This window comes from Physcomitrium patens, chromosome 24 (genome assembly GCF_059467195.1).
Source record: "Physcomitrium patens ecotype Gransden chromosome 24, ASM5946719v1, whole genome shotgun sequence".
Lineage (NCBI taxonomy): Eukaryota > Viridiplantae > Streptophyta > Bryopsida > Funariales > Funariaceae > Physcomitrium > Physcomitrium patens.
The window spans coordinates 475,338-500,758 of record NC_143433.1 but is presented as its reverse complement, the minus strand read 5'-3'; positions in this window follow the sequence as shown (position 1 = coordinate 500,758).

The window sequence follows — 25,421 nt, the reverse complement described above, 5'->3', positions numbered from 1 at the left end:
AGAAATCTCTGGATATTAGTTCTAAAGTTTTATTGTATCCAAAATGTCATGCTACTAGAAAGTCATGACAAGCTTAAAGAACATGTAATCAAGCTTCACTTTTTGAAATATATAGGCATCCCTTGAAATATAGTAGATTTTTTTTAAATTCAAACTTAAAAGTATCATAAAACTTTGAAGGGTTTCCCTTAATATCATGAATAAGAAGATCAGAAGACATACTTAATTGAACTTGCTTAATGAAAGTTGAATCAATAGTTAATATTGATTTCATTATTCAAAGATGAAAATACTCTACCTTCAAGAAAATTATCCATTGTTCATCAAAAATAGCATCTCTTTCTTTTGATACAAGGTAAGATCATCTAAAGAGTGCATTTAATAAACCTTATTGTTTTTTTGGTCGATAAGTGATCTTAAATTTAAATCTTGACAAAGACACTCCAACGGGCTTGGCGATGATTCAAAACACATGTTGACATAAAATATTCAAGGTTCTTGTGATTCATATACATGGCGACTGAACTAGAAGCACCTTCTACATAATGGCACCATTCTTGAAACGAATCCATGATTGCAAAAAGTTCTTTGTTATGGATCTTGTAGTTGATCTTAGCTTCTGAAATTTTTTTGGAATAAAAAGCTATTGGATGAAGTTTATCATTTATTTCCATTTGTAATAATACGGCACCTTAAGCAAAGTCTGATGCAACTATTTCTATAAAAAATGGCTTAGAAAAGTCGATTGTATACAAGATTGGTGCAGAAACAAAGGCTGTCTTAAAAGCTTCAAATGCTACTTCCGATTCTTGATTCCATTGAAGTTTATCTTTACAAGTCAAACATGTAAGTGAAGTTGTAACTTTAGAAAAGTCTTTGATGAAGATCTGATAGTAGTTGGTTATTTCCAAAAAGTATTGGACATCTGTTACCGTTTTTGAGATCTTCCAATCCATAATAGCTTGAATTTTCTTAGGATCCATCATAGGTCCATCATTTGAAATGATATATCCCAAAAAGTCGACTTGAGTTGTGTAAAATAGACACTTTGGCATAGAGTCCCTCATCTTTTAGTTTTTGTAACATACAATGAACATGAAGTTCATGTTCTTCTATGTTCTTAAAATAGATTAAGATATCTTCTAGGTAATAGATAACAAAATCATCTAAACACTCCCAAAAGACATCATTCATTAGAAGTTCGAATGCTATTGGTATATTTGTAAGTCCAAAAGGCATGACGTTGTATTTGAAATGTCCATACCTTATTCAAAATGCAGTCATCCATTCATCTCCTTCTTTAATGAGGAACAGATTGTTGTCAAGGACATACACTAGGAAGTTGTAGAAGATTTTAGAAGGTTCTAGAGAAGCTTTGTAGTTTGTAGAAGCTACTTGAGAAATTTTTAAGCTCATGGAAGCTCCTTGAGAAGCTTCCTAACTTGTGGAAGCTACTTGAGAAGCTTCTTAACTTGTAAAAGCTGCTTAAGAAGCTTTCTAGTTTATGGAAGCTACTTGAGAAGCTTCCTAGTTTATAATATATATAGGAGCCAAGACTGAGGAGATCCTCAGTCTCAACAACACACCTCTTATAGCTCTAGCTCATCTCTCTAGTATTGTTCTTCTACTCATTTGATTAATCTAGTCCTTACTAATTCTTCTTGAGCTTCTTGTTTAGATTTTCAGTCAGTATTCTAAATTCGTGATAGTTTGTCGAGACTACTCTCAACTTTCATATCAGAGGTAGTTTCTTCTTGTTAGAGTGTAGATTATCCCTCTACTTGAAGATGCTGGCATTTTAGAGGTTGCGGATTATCTCCCTCTAAACTAATATTTCTTCTATTATAATATTGGAGTCTTATCTTTCTTGGAGAGAGTGGATTACTCCTCTTTTTGAAGATTTTAAGGCGTTTTAGAGGTTACGGAGTACCTTCCTCTAAACCAATACTGTCTTCTTATGGAGTCATTTTTTTTCTTCTGTTAGAATGGTCGGAGGTCAATATATTAACATGACTGAAAGTTTAGAGTTCAAGTTGGACGCCATTGTAAATGTTCTTGCTACATTATCACAAAGAACTATAGAGATTGAAAGAATCATTGGAAGACTTCATAATGATAGAACATCCGGGATGGCACAATCGAGGATTCACCAGCCTCAAGCTTCAACACCAAGAGAAGCAGCTTTGCCTCTAGTCTAATAAGGACTATTGATCTTACAACAAAAAGAGCTCCGAATTAGTCTTCCAGACAAGTTTGATGGTACGCATTCTAAGTTTTGAGGTTTTGTTAATCAAACTAGATTGATAACAGCTTTATAGCTTGAACGCTATCCGACAGAGGAGCCACGTATTGGACTGATTGGAACTTTACTCACAAGGTAAGCTCTATCATGATTTGCTCCTTTGTTTAAGAAAAGATTGTCAATTTTGAACAACTTCAAAACTTTTTTAGAGGCGTTTGTGAAAGCATTTGGCAAACATGACAAGGTACAATGGGCTACAACAAAGATCCAATTGCTATGATAAGAGGCACGCTCCGTGTTAGTCTACGCATCAGATTTTAGTCAATTAGCATGCGACATCAACTGGGACGAAGAAGCATTAATGAATCAATTTTATTGGGGCTTGAGAGATGATGTGAAGGATTTGTTATTATCTCTTCCTAATCCGTGAATGTTCAACAAAGCCATTAGCTAAGCTGTGAAGTACAATAACCACTTGTCTTAGCGTTGCCAAGACTAATATTAAAGACAACATATGATTAACCACGCTCTAATTATGTCTACAAGCAATCTGAATTCACATTCAAAGATAAAAGACAAGAAAATTTACATGGTACATGTGAAATCCCTAACTCTAGAAGAAAAAAAAGAGCATATGGAGGAAGGACTATGCTTGTATTGCGATAAAGAAGGCTAGAGAGCTGAAAACTACTCCAAGAAGTAAAATTGATGCATTGACAAGACCACATGCGGATTTATTCAAGAAAACGAAGATGCCTAGCCACAATAAGAACCGTGCTGATGGACAATTCAATACCACAACAATAATTAGGTTCTTCTCTTTCCGCTCAGCCTACCCATTTTTTTACCATTCTTCTATCTTTTGGCCCTCAAAAACTAAAAACCTTAGCATTATTAGATTTAGAAGCATCTGCTTGTTTTTTAGACGGAGAATTTGCTAAGCGTCATGAGATTCTTCTAGTACAAAAACCTAAAGTTGTTCACAAAGAATTAATAAATAGATGACCTTTATTGTCTGGTAGTAACACCCATGAATCAGAACCTATAGAAGTGACGTTTAAAGACCATGGTAGTTATATTATTTTCAATATTATTAGAACCCTGTCAAATCCTATTATTCTTGGTCTTTTTTGGTTGGAAATGCATAATCCATCCATAGATTGGAGGTTATGAAGGATGATATTTCCTATAGAACATTCCAAGAGTAAGCTTGTTAGAAGATCTCGAATCAAAAAATCTTTATTTATTGGAGCAAGAGCGTTTATGGTATCATTCAAGGAAGGCACACTGTTTGTCATTTATGTGACTCCAACTAGCAAAGAGAAAATTTCGACAACAAATATATAGGAGCAATATAAGGATTTAGAAGGTATGTTTCAAAAGAAGAATGTCGACATGCTACCAAAGCATCGACCATACGATTGTGCCATAGACTTGCAGGAAGGAGCACAACCACCTTTTGGTCCAATCTATAATTTTTTGCAGATAGAGTTAGCAGAGTTGCGGAAGTACATTGACGAGAATCTAGCCAAGAACTTCATTTGTCATTTAAAGTCATCAACTGGAGCTCCAATCTTATTTGTGTAGTATAAAGATGGCTCCCTATAGATGTGCATGGATTATTGAGGTCTCAACAAGGTGACAAAGAAGAATCGTTATCCATTACTCTTAATATCAGGTCTTCTAAAGCAACTTGGGAGTGCAAGGATCTTTACAAAGATTGATCTAAGGGGAGCTTACAACCTCGTGCATATCAAGGAAGGAGATGAATGGAAGACAACTTTCCGTACAAGGTATGGCCATTTTGAATATAATGTCATGCCTTTCGATCTTATCAATGCTTCGGTGGTCTTTCAATACATGATAAATGACATCTTTTGGAAGCACCTTGACAATTTTGTTGTCATCTATCTAAATCATATTTTGATATTTTCCAAGAACATAGAAGAGCATGAAAAACATGTTTGTTTGGTCCTTGAAAAACTCCACAAGTGAGGACTTTATGCCAAGTTGGAGAAGTACTTGTTTAATCAAACTGAGATGGAATTTTTGGGATTCATTGTAACTACGAAAGGCTTGAAGATGGACCCTAAGAAGGTGGAAGCAATTGCATCATGGAAAATTCTATAGACGATTAGAGATGTATAATTCTTTCTTGGCTTTGCTAACTTCTATCAAATCTTCATCAAGAATTATTCTCAAGTTACTGCTCTACTCACTCAATTGACATGTAAAGACAAGCTCGAATAGAGACATCTAGCGAAAAAAGCATTTCAAGATCTTAAGACGGTATTTACTATGGTTCTAATCTTGGTACATCTGGGCTTTGCAAAGGCCTTCTATTTGGAGATCGATGCTTTAGATTTTACTATGGAAGTTGTACTTTTGTAAATAAGCATAGACGAGAAACTTCATCTGATTACGTTCTACTTTCAAAAGTTTTCTACTACCGAGATCAACTATGAGATCTACGACAAATAACTTTTTGTCATAATGGATTCTTTTCAAGAGTGGCATTACTTTTTTTGAAGGAGTTGCACATCCGATGACTGTATACATGGACCACATGAATTTGGAGTACTTCATGTCAGCTCAAGTTTTGAATCATGGTCAAGCTTAATAGAATATGTTACTATCCGTGTTTAACTTTCTTATTATTTATCAACCTGGGAAGCAACAAGGACTATCCAATGCATTATTAAGGAGATCGTATTTAGTGCCAAAGGTTGGAGAAGCAACGTTTCATCAACAATATACAACATTATTGAAGTCAGAACAATTTAGGCTTTGCTCTGCTATAGTACCTATTGATGTTGACTTCCTCAACCAAGAACGTACTACGACTATTAGAAATTTGATAGCCCTCAATATCATGCAACGTGTCAATTATCACAAGTTCAAGGTGGAAGGAGATCTTTTATACTTTCAGGAGCGGTTGTATATTCTAAAGGGACGAGCATGACTCTGAGTTTTCCAATCTCGACACGATTTTTCAACTGTGGAACATTTTGGATTCAATAAGAGCTTGGAACTTATTTCTCGAGATTTTTGGTGGCCCCAAATGTGGAAGGATGTCAAGAATTTTATCTTCTCTTGTGACATTTGTTCAAGATCCAAGAATCCTTGGCATTGTTCTTATAGTCTTCTTCAGCCTTTTCCTATTCCACATCAGCCATGGTCTTCAGTTTCCATGGACTTCATTATGGTCATGCCACCATTGAATTCATTTAACAACATCTTTGTTGTGGTAGAACGGCTTACAAAGATGTCATACTTTGTCCCTTACAAGAAAACATTGTCAAGCAAAGACACAATAAGACTCTTTCTTAATAGTGTGTATCGATATCATAGTTTACCAGATGCTATCGTTTAAGATCGAGAAACCCAATTTGTATCAAAGTTTTAGAGATCTCTCTTTGAGAGATTGAAGATAGATTATAAGCTTTCTTTGACTTTCCATCCTCAAATTGACGCCCAAACACAACGGATGAATCAAACTTTAGAGCAGTATTTACAATGCGACATCAACTATCAACAAGATGATTGGACTACATATCTATTGTTAGCCAAATTTGCATATAACAACACCCTTTCTTCATTGATTCAATAAATATCATTCTTTTTTAACTATGGATATCATCCGAAGCTTCATTTCTTGAGTTCGTCAACCAATAACAACTCGACAGCTGAAGGATTTATAAAACAATTATCGGAGCTTCAAACTACATTGAAGCTTCAATTGTAAACCACCCAAAAAGCTTACAAGGCATCCGTAGACTAATTTTGGAATCAAGCACCTACTTTCAAAATTAAAAATAAAGTATGGCTACTTTGACGGAATATCAAAATCAAGTGGCCATGTGATAAGTTGGACTATCAGAGATTGAGACCATTTGTCATCCAGAAGGCATATCGTCTAGAATTACTGGCTATTATAATGGCACATCTAGTTTTTCATGTTTTTTTATTGGAGCCTTATCGAGAGTCATCTTTTCTTGGAAGAGTGCAATGTCTACCACCTAGTATTGAAATTGAGAACCACGAGAAATACAAGGTCAAAAAGGTACTAGTTTTGCGACATAAGTGAGAGAAATTAGAGTACCTAGTACATTAGAGCAGTGTCGTATTACGCACTATCTAGCTTGAGAATACACAAAGTGTCTGGATGTATAAGATAAAATGATGTTTTCTAAGTATCTAAGTAATCAAGTGGGTTTCAACCATCTAAACACAAACTATTTCGGATTTCAATGTAAAAGCTTAATCCCAATATAAGGTACTTAGAACATTATTTTAAATAGCTTCTGAATATTATAAGGATAGATTCTTTTGATATTTGTTATTTTTATTTTTATTTTATTTATTTTATTAATTAATTAATTAATTAATTTATTTATTTATTTATTTTTATTTATTTATTTATTTACATATTTTTTTAAATCCTAATCCTAGACATTGAGCCTCGGCAAGCTGTAATTCTCAATCTGATCGTCCGATTGTTGTGAGACTTCTATCACTAATGTCTTTACAAGTCTTCTAAATATTCAAGAAGTTCAATCCAATCCAACTTATAGATTGCAAGAAAACACCGTAAATTCATGCTGAAGTCCCTTGACCGCCGCCTAGAAGGTTGATGACGAACTTTAACTTGTAATTTCTCCTTCTCTGACAGTTAATTCCTATTCCAATTTTGTGTACAACTCTACCTTTAAGACCTTGACTTATTGCATCAAAATTCACCTTGCTCTAGCAGGTAGATCTTAGATATTATAAAAACCCTAAACAACTCCAATATGCCAACTTCTGATACCTCTTTATACTGATGATCAAATATCCTCTATCCGTACCGTAAGATTAACACAAATTTTTGCATGCACTTAGTATATTGAATTGGTCCTTTTTCCTTTTGCTGACTCCTAGTAAAAATGGCTCGGACTCATTCCACCTGATTTTCTACAGAATCTTGAGGACCTCAATTTATTTCCTCAATTTTTCGTTGGCTTGGGATCTGTTGATCTCGATTATTGAAATTAAATGGAGCATTACATTGCTGATAAGTATGCCCTGACTACTTCCTATTTCGACACACATGCGCATAATTGTCATTGGCTCTAGAATTGAAACATTCACTAGCATAATGACCGATCTGTATGCAATGGAACCAACGAAGTGGTCTTTTTGCACCTCCATCAGGCATATTAGGTGTCTCCACTGGTATATACATACTAGGCTTGTTCCATGTAGGATTAGAAAATGATCCTGGCCGTCCCGTTAGTATAGAGGGTACTTGATTTGATGACGCTGTCGGAGTAGAGAGAGTTTGCCTCAAGAAAACGCTGGGCTTCTGGCTATCACTAATTATTCAATTAAGCTTGAAAATAAGGGAAGCCCTAAGTTTATATATAATTTTTCTCTTTTTGAGTAATTACACCAACTACACAATCCTCAAGTAACCCACAACTTCCAAAATATGATAAAATCTTCTAAATCCTTGTTTATTCTTATGTGGAGATTTTTCTAAACTTCAACACCTCATATCTCTTAATCCGACCGTCCAAACAAACTCAAATTTTACATGAGGTACTGATGTATTCTTATTAATTTCTACAAAAATTTTCAACCACAAATTCTTTGCAGATCTTGAGATATCTTGAAAATCCTAATAGTCGTTTCAAAACCTTGTCTTTATATACCTACATGCAATTTTCTTCATATCTCACAAAATATAAGCTAAAATGCCACGAAATTTGTATGTGTACATTTTTAACACAAAACTTCACGTTCTTCAAAAGTTTGAGCCAAAAATTCATCCGAATACTCAAGTTATGGCTCCAACCATTACTACAAACAAAACCGCTTACTTACTACCTTTGATTTGGAAGCGTCGCCTTCAACTCCTTACAACTCCTTCATATGAACTTCAAAAGCATTAATTCTTTCATGAAAGATGTAGGCCTTGAAATCGCCGTTCCATGCGCACCTTCCGATCTTCAAAAGCTGCTGTAAAACTCCTCGTACTCTCAAAAGAGTAACAATATGTCTTAAATAAACACCTAAACTTCAAACGGTTATAACTTTTTCACCCTAATTCCAAATCCTCTAATTTTTGTACACAAATTGTTCTCCAAATCCTAAACTTTACAACCTTAGCTTTTAATCTCCGAATGTCCTCGAAAGAGGAACCCTAATTCCTAATAAGGCCTCGGGCAGCCTCCTTGAAGCCCATTGGGCATGGTATTCGACCAATAGGGATGAAGTTCCCCATTCCTTGCCTTCATCCGACCATGCCTTGCTTTCATCCCTTCCAATGAGCTTCCTACTAGTTTAGATTTTCATCCTTAGGTTTCCACCTTTTCCCAAGGTTTCATACTAAACATTTAGGTCCTATATATATATATATATATATATATATATTTTAATGTCAAAATCAAAAGAAATAAAGAAACAAAGTAAAGTTTCTTCTACCAACTCCTTTTAATTTAATCTACTAGCCACTCTAACACACATCTAGATTTATCAACATATAATATGTTTTAGCTAATTTTTACATACTGTAAGTATTTATAGTATGACAACGTTGGTAGAGAATTTGCTGTTGTCACGTTTGGTGGTACAGCTTACAATGTGGTGGCATTAATTGGCCCCTGAATATTGACATTGGAATTAGTCACTATTTCTAACATCCAAGATGACTTAATATTAATAAATCTTTTCTATTTATATTTTCACCATATAGTCGTGTTGCAACACGATATCCACCTCCTTTGAACCTGTGCATCCTTTGATATGCACCAAATAACCTAGTTGTTGTTTGATTTATAATATGTTCTTCAAGTCTTCATCTAAATCGTCTTCATTACTTTTGCTATCCAAGTCAATTTCATCTTCATGTTGAGAAATATCTATGTCCTCACCAAGGTCTTCTATATTTATTTCTGTGTATCTTTGTTTAAATATTTTTATTCATTTCCCTGCAATTGGTATTTTTAACCTTGTTCCATCTAACTCCCTCAATGAGTAAGTTGCATTACCATGAACAGTTGTTACCACATATGGTCCAAACCATCGCTTAGAAAAATTCCTTAAAGTACTATATTGATTGTCTAAGCTACTATCATAGACCATAATCCAATCACCTTCTTCAATTACTTTAGGCTTCAATCGATGCTGCTTATCAAATCGTGCCTTGTTTTGTAACCTTGATCTTTTTAACCTTTCTAATACTATTTGTACATCTTCCAATCTTTGCTCTAATTATTGAATTTTAATAGTTAAAAGTTCTTCTCTTGTCAATCCATCTTCCCATGGTAGCTTACTCCAAGTAAGTACTTTTTTTTCAATTAGCATAATTAGTTTTTTACCTATCAGAAGCTCAATAGACATATATCCCATCGCTGAGCTATGAGTTGTGTGATCAATCCATAATGCAAATGACAAAAGTCGTGGCCATTCTCTAACCCTCCCATTAGAAGCTTTAATTAATGCTTTCAAAATCGGTAGGTGACCATGCTCACTTTTTGTATTTCCTTCAAGATTATAAGCAGTAGTCAATGATAGTTTAATTCCACATCTTTGAAAGAATTCACGAGCTTCTTGTGCATTTAATTCTCCATGATCTGTAGTGATTTTTCCTACATATCTGTAGCAGCAAATAACATCTTTAAGCAAAAATCTACAAATTCCTTATGTAGATTTTGTTCTCAATACTCTTCCTTCTACTTGATTTGATAAATCTTCTCGAGCTAAGACCAAATATCTCATTTGCCATAATCCGATCAACATAATAACTAAATTAACAATCCATTTAAAATGAATAGCTAGAGGATATATAGGATGAAGACCATCTGAATGTCGTATATTAGAATACATTTGACAAATTTCACATGACCTTACAAATCAGAGTACATCTTGATACATAGTTTTCCACCAATATCGTTCCTTAAGCTTAGCAAAAGTAATCCGAATTCCTCTATGTCTTGCCCATAAACTATCATGAAATCTTTTTAATAATTTTTATTTCTATTCCTTATTGCCTATCTTTCTTTGTGGCATTCCAATTCCTTTCTTTGGTCTCTTCCATAAGAATCCTTCTTGAAGAAAAAATCCATATGTCTTTTTTCTTATTTTTTTAAATTTTTCTATAGACCAAATTTTTTGCTTAGTCAAGGTATTCAGGTAATGACCAATATCCAATAATTCTCCTTCATAAAATTCTTCAAGAAATAGCTTATCATCTTTGTTAAGATTTGATACTAAATAGAATTTTGATCCAATATCATCAATGTCTTCAACGATTTTATCTTCTCTTTCATATCTTGCTTTAAATAGCATGTCTGCTACTAAATTATCTTTTCCAGCAATATGCTTAAATTCTAGATTTAATGACTTAATATAAGTAATCCATCTTAACATTACAATATCCGATATTGAATAATTAGTAATCATTCCAAGCAATGGCAAGCAATCCATTTCAATTACTACTGCTGCACCAATAAAATAATCCCTTTCAGCTTTCATAGCCGAAACAACTCCCCAAAGTTCTCTTTTGACTTGCGAATATGCACGTTGATGAGTACTTAAAACTTTAGCTCCAAATCAAACTGCAAATCTATTTATACTTGAATCATCTTGATCCATAGCCCATCCAATAGGAATAGGACTAGTATCCACAGTAAGAATTACTTTTCTATTACAGTCATAATCAATTTTTCTTAAATTTGGAGGTGTCACTAATAACACTTTTAGCTTCTACATTGCTTCAGTATGCTTTCTTTTCCATTTAAATCAATAATCCTTACGTAATAATTCATACAATGGATCCACTATCTAAGCATAATGACGAATCCATATACGATAAAATATACAAGCTCCTAGAAACCTACGTACTTTTGTTAAAGAGTCACATGAATCCTTCATCCTTCTAATTGCATCAACTTTACTTGGATCTGGCTTTCTCCCATAAAACCCACATAAATATCCAACAATAAGAACTTCCTATACTCTAAATATAGATTTTGCTCTTGAAAGTGTAAGATGAACCTCTTCAAGTTGAGTTAAAATCTTATCACAATCTTGTATATGATCAACAACATATTTGCGACACCCCTTCTCATCTAAAGTTTCATCTTTTTTTCCTTTTTTACATCCTATGATAGGAACATCATCTAAAAAAGGCATAGTTTTTTCAGGAATGAAGTCTCTTAATACCTTGTTCATCCCATTCATCATATGTGCAACTAAGTTAGTAGCACCTTATGAGAGAGTACACATTTTAAGCAATCCAAGTGGCATTCTCATTGTTGTTAGATCTCTATTGCCATGCACAAGTTGAAATTGATCATAACTCGAATATAAATCATTCATTGAATAAATTGCACTTCTCACAAATGCTTCTACAAACTCATTTACTAAAGGTCCTATACTTATATTTCTTATAGTTACTGCATTCATTGGTTGCATATCTTGAATAAAATGTAACGATCTATTTTTCTTTGGCACCATAAATCAATGACTAGAATATGGAGCAAAAGAAGGCTTCAAAACTTTTATTTACATCTTTTCTTTCAATAATTCCACCAATTTAGGTAAATGTGTTCTCGACACGCGAATTGGCCTTAAGTTCCAAGGCACATGACATACTGTAAAGATAACCATAGGAGCAACAACATTAGGATCTACATATCTTATTTTACAAGACCCAAAGATAAATGATTTACCTCATTTCGTAAGCATTTTTTAAAAATATTCAATTTCTGTTGGAAATAAAGAACCATCACATCCAATCTTCAATTCTTCAAAAGTCTCCTTTGTAAACTGATGTCCAATCTTCTTTGGATCTCTTAAACTCTTTTTTTTTGATGCTTCTTCCATTTGTTCTTTAAAATCTTCTGGTAAAGATTCAGTAATAGGTTTTATCTTTTTATCTACTGTTTTATATTTTGTCTCTACAATAACTTCTCGTACTTGAATCTTTTCAAGTATAGAATAAACCTCCCTCGAATGAATTTCCACAATCTTATCATTATCTCCAAATCCAATAGATGCAATTAATTCCAAAGCATCTTCCAATCCATTTTCTTCATAAATATCTAAAATCTTCTCATTATCTTCTAATGTCCCTAACTTACATAATTTCCTTTCAGTGCTATATAATCTTTTTCTTTCTTTTCTTTTAAAATCATCAACTTTTTTATACATAATATTTCCATTTTTAAAAATATCAATAAAACTTGCATCAAAAGCACCTTCATCTTGTAGGAGTACCTCCTCTTTTGTACCTCCATAATCCTTCTTTATAGTGGTACTTTTTTAAGATCCTTAAATCCTTCAACAACCCTTGGCAATGGTTTCTCCCTCAACCTATCTCGATTCTGTTCATGATTAGGAGGTACTGTCAAAAAATGTATAGTTTTCCTTCCATCTTCACTAGGTATCCTTGCATAAGCAAAACCATCGTCAAGTACTTTTGTTTCCATCCATGTTGCCGTAATATAAGGTTGTCTTAAAATCAATGGATAAGATGTTGTATCTTGAACAAAAAAATGTTGTTCTGTGGTAACAACTCTAATCCAAATTTTGACATTTGGATAAGCTCCATATAATTCGCCTCGTGTGTTATTAGCAGCTCATATTGTCCATCCATGTTCCATATTAATTGGCCATTTCCGCTTCTTATAAAGATCCATAGACATAAGTTTTATTTCAGAACCATGGTCAACTAAAGCAACAATTGATTCTTCTATATCTTCTACTTTCACCAATACTTCAGTAATTACCTTTGCTCAATGTTTCCAAGTATAATGGCTTGAAGCTTCCATTTCCTTATCACTATAATCTTTGAAACATACTCGTTGATTATATCTATTCTTTTCATTTGTTGATTGCTTGTAACCATTATCAACCTCTTCTTTATCTTTATATAATCTTACATCAATAGCATGACTCATTCTAGCTTCACCCATTAATTACCTCTTTTGCTTAATGCTGTCAATGATAACATCATGAAACACCTTCTTTGCAATTTCCAAAATTTCTTTCAATGGAAATTCTACCTTAGTATTTAATATACGTTCTTCTAACACCCCTTTTAAATTTGTTGCCACTTCAATATCAGAAAGTAGCTTATAAGCAACTGATTTATGCTTTTCTTTTGTCTCTTTTGTTTATTCTTCCAATGATAGTGAATTATCCTTTATAGGCAATTCTTATAAAGATGCCGCATGAGCCTTGTCTTCTCGAGTTTACTTCTTAGAAGAATTTCCTTCTCTTGTATCATCAAAATTTCTTCATCTCTTTTCTTCCATCAAAGCTTCATATTGGCTCTTAGCAATATATGCATGAACTCAAAGAGACTCAACAGGAGCTTTTCAACCTGTTGCACCTCATATTGTAGCTGCAATCCTCAATAACGCTTCCCAAGGCATTTTTCCTTTTTACATTGTGGAAATGGCAGAAATCCAAAATTTACTAGTTTCTATACTTCCACCAAAGTCATCATCTATTTTAGGACCATAACTTGTACTCTCTTATGTTGCTATTCCATTTTCTATTAAATAATCTTGAATGAATACTATCATATCTCCTTTGCCAAAATTGATTTGAAAGAGATCCTCTATATCCTTTAATACAATCTTTCCATCTTTTCAATAAATAACTCCTTGTTACACCATCTTATTAAATTCATTGCAATCCTTCATAGTATGTGAAATGTCATCACACCAGATACATTATTGTATATATCCTTATTTTGAAGCATTCTTCAAATTATTTATAGAAGTGTTTTCTTCAAGTCTTGCTAATTTGATTTGAAGATCTCGCATTCCACGGATAATTTCTTCAATCTCCATTTCTCCTTTCTTTGATAAAGATGTTGAAGGTTGAACAGTAGACATTATTGGTCGTGTTGTATGTATTAGAATTTTAGGTACTTGTACTGCTTTTGGAATATTACTCCTATCCTTCCTCCTTTCTCTTTTTACAAGCAAACCTACTGCATTTTCAATATTTTTCCACTTTGTTGTCAATCCTTTATCTTCTTCTTTGTCTTCAAGAAGCAACTCCAATTTTCCTTGTAACTCTCCATCAGCAGCTTGAAGAAATAATTCAACCTTGTTCGACTTTAATATCAATTTTTCTACCTTGGATAATTGAGAATACTGCCTCTCAAATTCCCTTAGTAGGTTTGTTGCTTGCAAATTCTTATTAGGCCGCTCAATCCATTCTAGAAATAGTTTCTTAGTAACATGATTAGTGTCCTCTAAAAAATATTCATCTTTTAATGCATGTGAAAAAATCTCCCATGAATTTCCATAATTCTCCATAATTGATGTAATATGCTCTCTTCTTTTCGATATCCTGGCAAGTCCAAATAATTTAACCATCTTCTTCTCAGAGAGTGGATTTAAATCTATTTCCTAAATATAACATCTTAAATACCTTAAAATATCCCTTCCATCAAATTGATCAATTTTATTGACCACTGCTTGTAATGCTTTGATTGCTAAAGCTTCTTTACAATCATTGCTTTGCTGTTGCTACATAGATAATAATAAGGCTCAAAACATACTAGCAACGGATGGATCCATGTACATACCTTGTCCTTTAGAAGAAGCTCCACTTAAAGCTCCTTCAAAATTTTCATTCTCGTTCTTCATAAAATAAAAATAAAAATAAACGAATCCTAATATCTTGCACCTCAAGCGTTTCACGTCGGATTCACCACTTATGTCGTATTATATGCTATCTAGCTTAAAAATATATTGGATGTCTTGCTCTGGAAGATAAAATGATGTTTTGTAAGTATCCAAGTAGTCTAGTGGGTTTCAACCATCTAAACACAAACTATTTCGGATTTCAATGTAAAAGCTTAATCCCAATATAAGGTACTTAGAACATTATTTTTAATAGCTTCTGAATATTATAAGGATAGATTCTTTTGATATTTATTATTTTTATTTTTATTTTATTTATTTTATTAATTAATTAATTTATTTATTTATTTATTTATTTATTTTTATTTATTTTTTTATTTACATATTTTTTTAAATCCTAATCCTAGACATTGAGCCTCGGCAAGCTGTAATTCTCAATCTGATCGTCCGATTGTTATGAGACTTCTATCACTAATGTCTTTACAAGTCTTCTAAATGCTCAAGAAGTTCAATCCAATCCAACTTATAGATTGCAAGAAAACACCGTAAATCCATGCTGAAGTCCCTTGACCGCTGCCTAGAAGGTTGATGACGAACTTTAACTTGTAATTTCTCCTTCTCTGACAGTTAATTCCTATTCCAATTTTGTGTACAACTCTATTTTTAAGACCTTGACTTATTGCATTAAAATTCACCTTGTTCTAGCAGGTAGATCTTAGATATTATAAAAACCCTAAACAACTCCAATATGCCAACTTCTGATACCTCTTTATACTGATGATCAAATATCCTCTATCCGTACCGTAAGATTAACACAAATTTTTGCATGCACTTAGTATACTCAACTATCTAGACACCTCTAAAATTTCAACCATAGATGTCTCTCCAATTTCGCAAAACAGTCAAGAGTACTAGCCTTTATTTTATTGCAAAAATCCAATTCACTAAAAAAAACACTGACTTTGAGCAACCATTGCAAAGTCCTCCCAAATCCTATGAAACCCAATTCTATACCTTTTGAAGGAGCTTGAAGCTAGCTCTCTGACTCCAAAATCTTGATCTTTGAATGTCTCCTTCCTTTTCCTCTCCTCTCCTTTAACTCCATGAGGTTCCCTATTCTTCCGCCCTTGACTCCGAATTGGAATAGTCGACCCGCTTCCATGGAATTTCCACCTCTAAGAGGATCTTTTCAAGAAAAGGACGTTTCCTCGAAATAGCATAGAAAACGGAACAACTTGAAATAGAATTAAAGCCTTCGTATTCGGGATCTCATTGGATTGCTTAACCGAGTCAGGTCTCATACTGGATAAGAGGCCCATACTAAGATCTGTATTGGATGTCCTTGTAATTAGGTCAAATTGGTCCTTCACATCAAACTCACTTGAATATTGAATTGGTCCTTTTTCTTTTTGTCAACTCTTAGTAAGAACGGCTCGGACTCATTCTACCTAATTTAGTAGAAAATCTTGAGGACCTCAATTTATTCCTTCAATTTTTCCCTGGCTTTGGATTAATTGATCCCGATTATTGAAATTGAATGGAGTATTACATTGCTGATAAGTATGCCCTGACTGCTTGCTATTTCTACACATTGACGCATAATTGTCACTAGCTTTGGGATTGGGACATTCACTAGCATAATGACCAATCTGTTTGCAACGAAAAAAACGAAGTGGTCTTTTTGCACCCCCATCAGGCATATTGGATGTCTCCACCGATATATACATACTAGGCTTGTTCCATGTAGGATTAAAAAATGATCCTGGTCATCCCGTTGGTACAGAGGGTACTTGGTTCAATGACACCGGTGGAACATATGCTGTTGTCACGTTTGGTGGTACAGCTTGTAATGGGGTGACATTAACTAGGCTCTGAATATTGGCACTGGAATTGGCCACTGTTCTAACATCGAAGATGATTAAATATTAATAAATCTTTTTCATTTATATTTTTCCCATATAGTCATGTTGCAACACGACAGCGACTATGATATCAATGAACGCACATGAGAACCAATGAAAAATCTTATCAATGCATCCCAAAAGGTATTGGAGTTTCATCAACGCTATCCTCAGAAACCTAAGCCTTTTCGATGAAAGTTTTTCAATGAAGTCTCTTTTCTTTGAAGCTTCTTAATCCTCACGTTTATAAAGAAGTGGGAGAATGAACCACTAAAAGATATAATTAGAGACTATAAATCTATAACTTGAGCTCATTCTTCCATGTTTAGTGCTTATTTTTTAGGTCTGATATGGACAGCCAAGAGATAGATACCATACGAGTCATGTCCTCTCAACCAAGTATCTCACGAAGATGACCCCAAGATAAAGAACCACTTATACCACGAAGATGACAAAGGATATCTAATAACAGGTCGCTAATGATTGTGTTTGAGGTGGAAACTACCTATAATGATCTTCTCGAAGGAGTATTTGGAGGGTATTTTTACAATGAAGACACAAAAGTTCATGCCTGATAGGAAATCAAAGGCGTAGGATACTATTATTGGTTACAAGGACTAATAAACTACTTATTGTGTAAAGAATAATTGGAGTATATTACAGATATTATGCGACAAATTTTCAACTTCTTACGTTGGTACTGACTCGTAATAGGAGTGCTTCTCAAAGACCTCGAAGCTAAAAGGGAGATGATATCAAGGACATACACTAAAAAATTGTAGAAGATTCTAGAAGGTTCTAGAGAAGCTTTGTAGTTTATAGAAGCTACTTGAAAAATTTTCAAGCTCGTGGAAGCTGATTGAGAAGCTTCTTAGCTTATGGAAGTTATTTGAGAAGCTTCTTAGTTTGTGGAAGCTACTTAAGAAGCTTCTTAGCTTGTAGTATATATAGGAGCCGAGACTGACGGGATCCTCAATCTCTACAATACACCTCTTGGAGCTCTAGCTCACCTCTCTAGTATTGTTCTTGTACTCATCTGATTAATCTAGTTATTGTTGATTCTTTTTGAGCTTCTTGTTTAGATTTTCAGTTAGTATTCTAAATTTGTGACAATTATATGTTCCTTGTAGATCTATTTTTGTATAGATCTTAGCTTGATTCAATTCATCAAGGAATCTACATATCAAAGATAGTAAATACCTATTCTTGATGGTGATTTTTTTGAGTCCTGAATAATCAACACACATCTATAATAATTTATCTTTTTTCTTTATAAATAAAATTGAAGCTCTTGCTAGAGATTTGGAATGGCATATGAAGTTTTTGGCCAAATTCTCTTCAATATATTCTTTGAATTCAGCCAACTCATTTTTTGATAATTTGTAGATTGGTCCTAATGGCGATTGTGCTCTTTCTTAAAGATCAATTGAGCAGTCATAGGAATAATATTTTAGAAGAATATCTACATTCTTCTTCTCAAATACATCTTAAAAATCTTGATATTGGCTTGGAATGCCACTTGAGATCTTTCTACTAGTAGAAACAAGTGTGACATAAATGATACAAGGTGATCCTTCTTTTACAGCATGCAAGAAAGTTCTTTCACTTACAAATACAAGTTTAATTGTACTAAACTTATGACTTTTTACTTGATTAACTACACTCTTAGTTATACTTTCAGAAAAGTTAAGACTATGAGAAGTCTAATCTATTTTAGGATTATATTTTTCTAGCCATGATAAACCTAAAATGACTAGATATGAGGAAGATTTAATGATATTAAATATTACAAAGCTACTATGACCAACTATTACAACTACTACTATAAAACTAAAGCTACTATTACACTTTAGTTGCTACTTCTATAGAAAGGGTTTCATAAGTAACATCTCTTGAAGACTACGGACGACCATCTATGACTTCTATATGAACAGGTTTAGTTTTCTTCATTAAAAGTATGCTATATCTTTTAGTAAATTCTTCATCAAAGAAACATGCTGAGACTTTTGAATCTAATAAGGTAAAGGCTTTGTAATGTTTAGGTCCTATAATAATATTTATTGTAAAATAAGGAGAGGATTTTGAAGAGAGAATAAGACCTTCACTAGGTGTTGTATAAGGTTCCAACTGCATGGTTCCTATTGTAGCTAGATAAACTCGTTTTCCAATATACTATCTTTTTTGATAGCTGTATTCCTCATTTTATGGTTGCATCACTTCTTTGGATAATGTTGAGTAGTGTACTTAGGTTCTCCACAATATAAGTATAATCCTTCTTCACGATGACGAGTCTTTTCTTGCTTAGTAAGATGTTTGAAACGTACAACATCAATTTGCATATCCTCTATTTTTGAATGTATGTAATAAAGAGATGTTGATATTACCAATGAATTATTGTAACGTTGAGGTCTACTTGTACAGTTCTCAGATCAAAATTCAAAAAGATAATTTTTGCTTTTTATAACAAAGTTAATTGCTTGACTCAATATTTGAGGATCAAGTAAGTTGAGCATTAATTTTTTTATTTTATATTATAATCGATGGAAAAATTGGCTGATAAGTGTAGCATCACCCAACTTGATATCAGTTGCAAGTTGACAAAATTGTGAAGCATACAATGTTATTGAATAATTATCTTGTTGTAAAATATGGATCTTGTTGGTTGCAATACGAATTACATCATGTTCTCCATACATGGATTGAAACTCTACCAAAAAAGTCTCTAAATTATCCAATATTGGATCTCGTCATTCATGAAAAGATGAAAACCATGATAATGATGAATTTGAAAGAAGTGTATCAATGAATCTAACTTGTAATCTTGGAGTTGAATAGCTTTCGAGTTGAAGTTCAATCACAAGTTATACTTGATTAATAAATCCTCTAAACTTTGATCTAATGCCTCAAACTTCTCGGATAGGACAATTTTTGGTTCTCTAATACTTGAAGAGCATTCTACCATAGGAAAAGGGACATGATTTGGTGCAGATGTGGAAGCAACTCCAATCATTTTTATATCTTCACTTCCTATCAATCTTGTTGCTTCTTGTCGTGGTAAATTAAGTTAATGCATTAAAATCATCAACTCTCTCAATTGCTCTTATATTTGTGCTATTTCATTCTTCATTTCAATAAGTTCTGCCATGATAACACTTAGAAAAGAGAAGATGTCTAATATCGCTCAATATAAATAGAAGAAAGGACTTGAGAACAAAGAAAATACTAAGAAAAATATCAATTTAGAAGAAGGTAATCTGTAACTTCTAATACGCTTATGTCTTATGAAGAAAAAGAGATAATCCAATCTTAATCAAGATTAGAAAAAGCTCTGATATTATAAGTGTATTCTTGTCAATCTGTCAAGAATAAGAACTTCATAAAAATAAATAAATAAGTGAGACTTTTCTCAAAAAAAGATGAAAAAATAGAAATAACTAAATATGTATATTAAGAAAGAAATTGGAATGGCTATTGCCAAAAGACAAGAAAACTAGAGACCCTTGAAATTAGACTATTAGCAAGAAAGGAGTTGACAAGAGTGAAGAAGGCTTCACTCTTGCCTCTATATATACTATCTATTTAAGAGCTACGTGGCGACGTTCTATAGGAACTCCAAAAATGTGTTGACTTTGTATAAAATGGATCTTAACTTGTAAGGTAAGTTTTCTATATATGCGCCACATTGTTAGCTTGTTTCGCAAGCTACCAACATATGTGGCACGTGGTCAACTTGTTGACCAAGTTTCTAACCTATCAATCAAGTATAAACACATGCAAAGTCAAAGCAGTATCTATAAAGCTTCTAAGAAACTTCTCTAGAAGATATTATGAAATTAATCTATCTTTACCTACTTCTATCTATTCATATCACCAAGGTAACAATTATAATAAATATATATCTGTGATAATTGGAACATAAGAAGAATAATCACGAAGATCAATCATACTCACATCATCCATACAAGGAGAGGCTATCTAACTGCCACTATGGCTACAACATGTAAACGAGAGCACTGCATTATCAAGCCATACTAAACAAAAAATATCTTGCTAATAGTCCCAACATTTAGGTGATTGTTGCAACATAATATATTCCAACATGCTAATTCTACAACACCAATACAATTAATATACATATCATATGAACTGAAGACAACCATGATGATGCATTCTTAATTACTTTTGCTTTTGTGCCGTGGATGGAGAATGGAAAAAAAACCATGTCGATACTCAACGTACTACCAAACACTAGAACAATACACTCAAATTGTACCAACTTGAGCAGAAGATAGAACGTAGTCAAACGTCAAATAAGAATCTAATATTATTGTAACTTGAACTACTTACCACTTCATAATGGTGGATTTCTAACAAGAACTAATTATTGCTAAGGAACAAAAGAATATTTAGCTAATTGCTTCTGCTATCCAAAACTCTATCCAATACAAAGCAATAGAAGAAGAGTTTGTTAGATCCTTGCCAATATCAATAATCTAGCCATAGAGTAGAGAACAAGACCAACCATCTATTGCAAAGTTCTTGACTAGAAAAAAAAAATAATAAAACAAAAGATACTAAGTGACGGCACTATAGTGATAAGAAGAAATGATAATATGAACTAAGAAAAAAGAAGAGAGCTTTGCTGGTAGATCAAAAAAATAAGCTTCGGAACCATTAATACCTCCAAATTGAAGCCACTCCCATCCAAAAATTTTAATGGAATCTTGAACACATCTTGTAGTGATACACTTATTCAAAAAAAATTCATACTTCCAACTATTTCATTAAATTCCAACAATCCAAATTCAAGAGATAAAAAATATTAGAAAGAGAATATTACATTACAATATTTCTACCACATGAAAGAAATCCAATAAAAATATTTTAGAGTACCCGGAGCTAGTGACAATGCAAAAAATAAATAAATAAAAGAGAGAGAGAAGGATTTAGCAACCAAATTCCTATTGACAAGGAGCTTGCCTCCATTATGAGGTAGCTTTTTGTAACTTTGGTCACCTTTTAATATTGTAATTTTTTATTTTTTTTTAAATTTTTTCTTTTTTTCTTTTGACAATGAGGACTACTTCTTTTGGCCATCATTTAATGTTAATCCAAAAAACCTATTCATGATGGAATTTTTTCTTAATAAATTCTATCCTAAGTTACATATCTGCTATAAGCAATGTAATTTCTATTTTTTCTAAAAATTCTATTATTAACTCACAAAATCTTTGATTTTAAATAAAATAAGAGCATTTTTATACCAAATACCCAAGTGAATCAATTCAATGATTCACAACTAGCTATATCTATAGCATGCTATTATAGCGCATATAGGAGACACTTCTCACATAGATTGATGGCTCATAACACAATGAGAGAGGGATGTTATTTACCTATCATGTTTCAAGATATGCATGATTATGCTAAAAGATACAATGTTTTCTAATGTTATGCAAAAAATGATTTGCACATGGCACTTCCTCTCCACATATCCTTGTCTTTGATTTCCTTCAAAAAATAAGAAATTGATTACATAGAAGAAGTTCATTCCAATTCTTCAGGAAGGTTGAAATATATAGTAGTAGCTATGGAATATCTAACAAAATAGATTGAAGCAAGAACTATCAAAACCAATGATGCTATTCATGTAGCTAATTTTATGTATGAGCAAATCATTGCACGATTTAATTGTCCCAAAATCTTGATTAGTGATCAAAGAACAGACTTCTTAAATAATATAATAGAAGAGATGATTAATAGGTTTAATATAAACTATTATATGACTATTCTTTACTATCCAAAAAATAATGGTTATACAAAAATAATGAATCAAAGCTTAATAAATATCATAAGAAAAAAAAAAAAAAAAAAAAAATTCAAGATTCAAAGAAGGATTGGGACACAAAATTACTAGCAACCTTATATGCTTATCATACAACCTATAAGGTCACAACTAAGGCCACTCTATATTCTTTAGTATATAGAGTAGAAGCTATACTATCAATAGAATTTAAGATCAATTCTTTAAGTATAGCAATAGATAATAAATTAATCATTCAAGAATCCTTAAGAGATAGATTAGAATAATTAGAAGGCCTTGATGAAATTTGAAGGAACAAGGCTCAACATATAGAAGCAATTCAAAGAAGGAAGAAAATTTCTTTTGTTAAAAAATACAAGAAGAAGGTCTTATAGCCTTAGATAGTAGTATTATTATAAGATGCTAGGAGAATGGATTTTGATAGCAAATTTGATACTCTTTAGTTAGGGCCTTATCATATCAAAGAAATATTTGATAAAAACTTTCTATAGTTAGAAATATTAAATAGTAAAGTATTTTCAATAATAATATATAAGAATAGATGTAAGGAGTATAAAATATGAATAATTCATCTTATAGAAGAAAAAACTATATTCTCTATTTATATAAATGAGTAAAGATCTAACTAAATAATTTAGTCAAACTTGAATTTTATGAAGAAAATAGAAATCTTTGCTCATCAAAAAGACAAGAACTATTCTTTATATGGTTCTTAGTTCTAGTAGAATTTTATTTCTTTTATTTATTAAGAACTAATAAATTATAAAAAAAAAAAAAAAAAAAAAAAAAAAACTTGTTATATAGAATTTAAAAATGACTTGGAATTGATTAGTATCCTTGGGTTGTTGGGTAGTAGGCCACAAAAGTAATTATTTAAGAATTGATCTAGATTTGAATCTAGTCTTTAAAGGCAACTATCTATATAAGCTAGTATTAAAGTAAGAAAGTCGCCAAATTATGCAACTTTGTAGCTATATAGGTGTCATGAATATACATAGGTATTCTAGTAAATACCTATATGATTAGATAGAAGTAGATAAAAGTAGATAAAAATAGGTTAATTTCATATTATCTGCTAAAGAAGCTTCCTAGAAGCTTTATAGATAATGTTTTGATTCTACATGTATTTGTAGTTGATTGACAGGTTACTAACTTGGTGAAAAAATTAATCATATGTTGATAGCTTGCGGAATAAGCTAATTATGTGGTGCATATATAAAAACTTGTCTTGCAAGTTAAGATATGTATCTTACAAAGTCAACACGTTTTAAAGGTCCTATAGGACATCGCCATATAACTCCTAGTTAAGTATATAGACGGAGGTAAGATTGAAGCCTTCTTTACTCTTGTAAACACCTTTTTAGTCCCTAGTCTTGTTTCTAGACTTTCTAGTCTTCTTATTTTTGGAAATAGCCATTCTAATTCAATAATATATCATCTTTGAATGACTTTCTGGTTCTTTTTAATATCACAAGAGTATATTGAGGATTTATTTCTTTAAGATTCATATCCTTGATAGTAGGCCTTATAGCTTCTAACTTAAATTCTTTTCTCTAGATAAGAATTATATATCATCAACTTTCGAATTTTTTATATACAAGTACTTTATTTTATTTTATTTTTTTATTTAAATCTATTCTTATCCTATAGAATTATCTTACATTACTTTATTAAGTAGACTAATTCCTTCAATAATTATCTAACTTGAAAGAAGTAGCATTAGAAGAAAGAAGTACTTTAATACTAAGTACAATCTTTTATGTAAGTATTTTTATTTTTTTTCTATACTACTACTAATATAGTCTTGATAGATATTAAATCTAATATGCTTAACTTTAATTAAGGACTTATTGTGAATCATCAAATCGATTTACTAGTATTTTTAGGATAAAAAGATGTATTTAGAATACTTAGAAATACAATATATGATAAATAGTATAGAAATATTTAGAAAAATATTAAATTAGAATTTTAGTTGTAGAATTGGAGTTTTAATAAATCTTAGAGGCAATTATCTTAGTTGGTTTAGTATTTTTTTTACTTAGTATTGAGTATTAAAAAATATTTATTAAGGTCAATATTTATATTGGCCTTCTATCTATACATATTACTTATAAAAAAAACTATAAATATTATTTAGTAGTTAGAAGAAGCATGAGAAAGAACTTCATGTCTTTTCAGTTAGTTATATAGAAAGTAAGATTTATAGTAGATTTAAATTGATTTTATTACTATAAAAATCATAAAGATAGTAAATTATAGCCTTAAATTGATACTAATATTATAAAACTATTATAATAATTTTTAGAATTTATTTAGAATTTATTTAGAATTTATTTAGAATTTTTTAGGAATTTTTAGAGCAATTTTTAAGACTTTGGTAAAAATAAATTTTACTACTTCAAAAGCCATTATGAAGAAATGGAGTAAGATTTGAAGGCCTCAAAAGGTTTGAAGGTTAATTAGGTGTTTTTCAAATACCATAGATAAGTCAAAAATAAAAATTATTGGTTTTACTAATAGAAAATAGAAGGACCAGCAACTAGTTTAGTCTTTGTAAGAAAGAAGGTGCACAAGTTCCATATGGGTTGTAGCATCTTGAAGGTGGTTAGGAAGATAAGACTGAGGCCTCATGGCCTCTCTTAGAAATCCATATACACTATTTGTGAGCCTTGGTGAGATTCAAACTGCTGATCTCCTAAGCAAGTTATTCTTGAGGTAAAAATTATTTACTTAATTTTTTTTATTTATTTACTTATTATTTTTTAAACCTTCATAACTTATTCATAGTAACTCGGATTTAC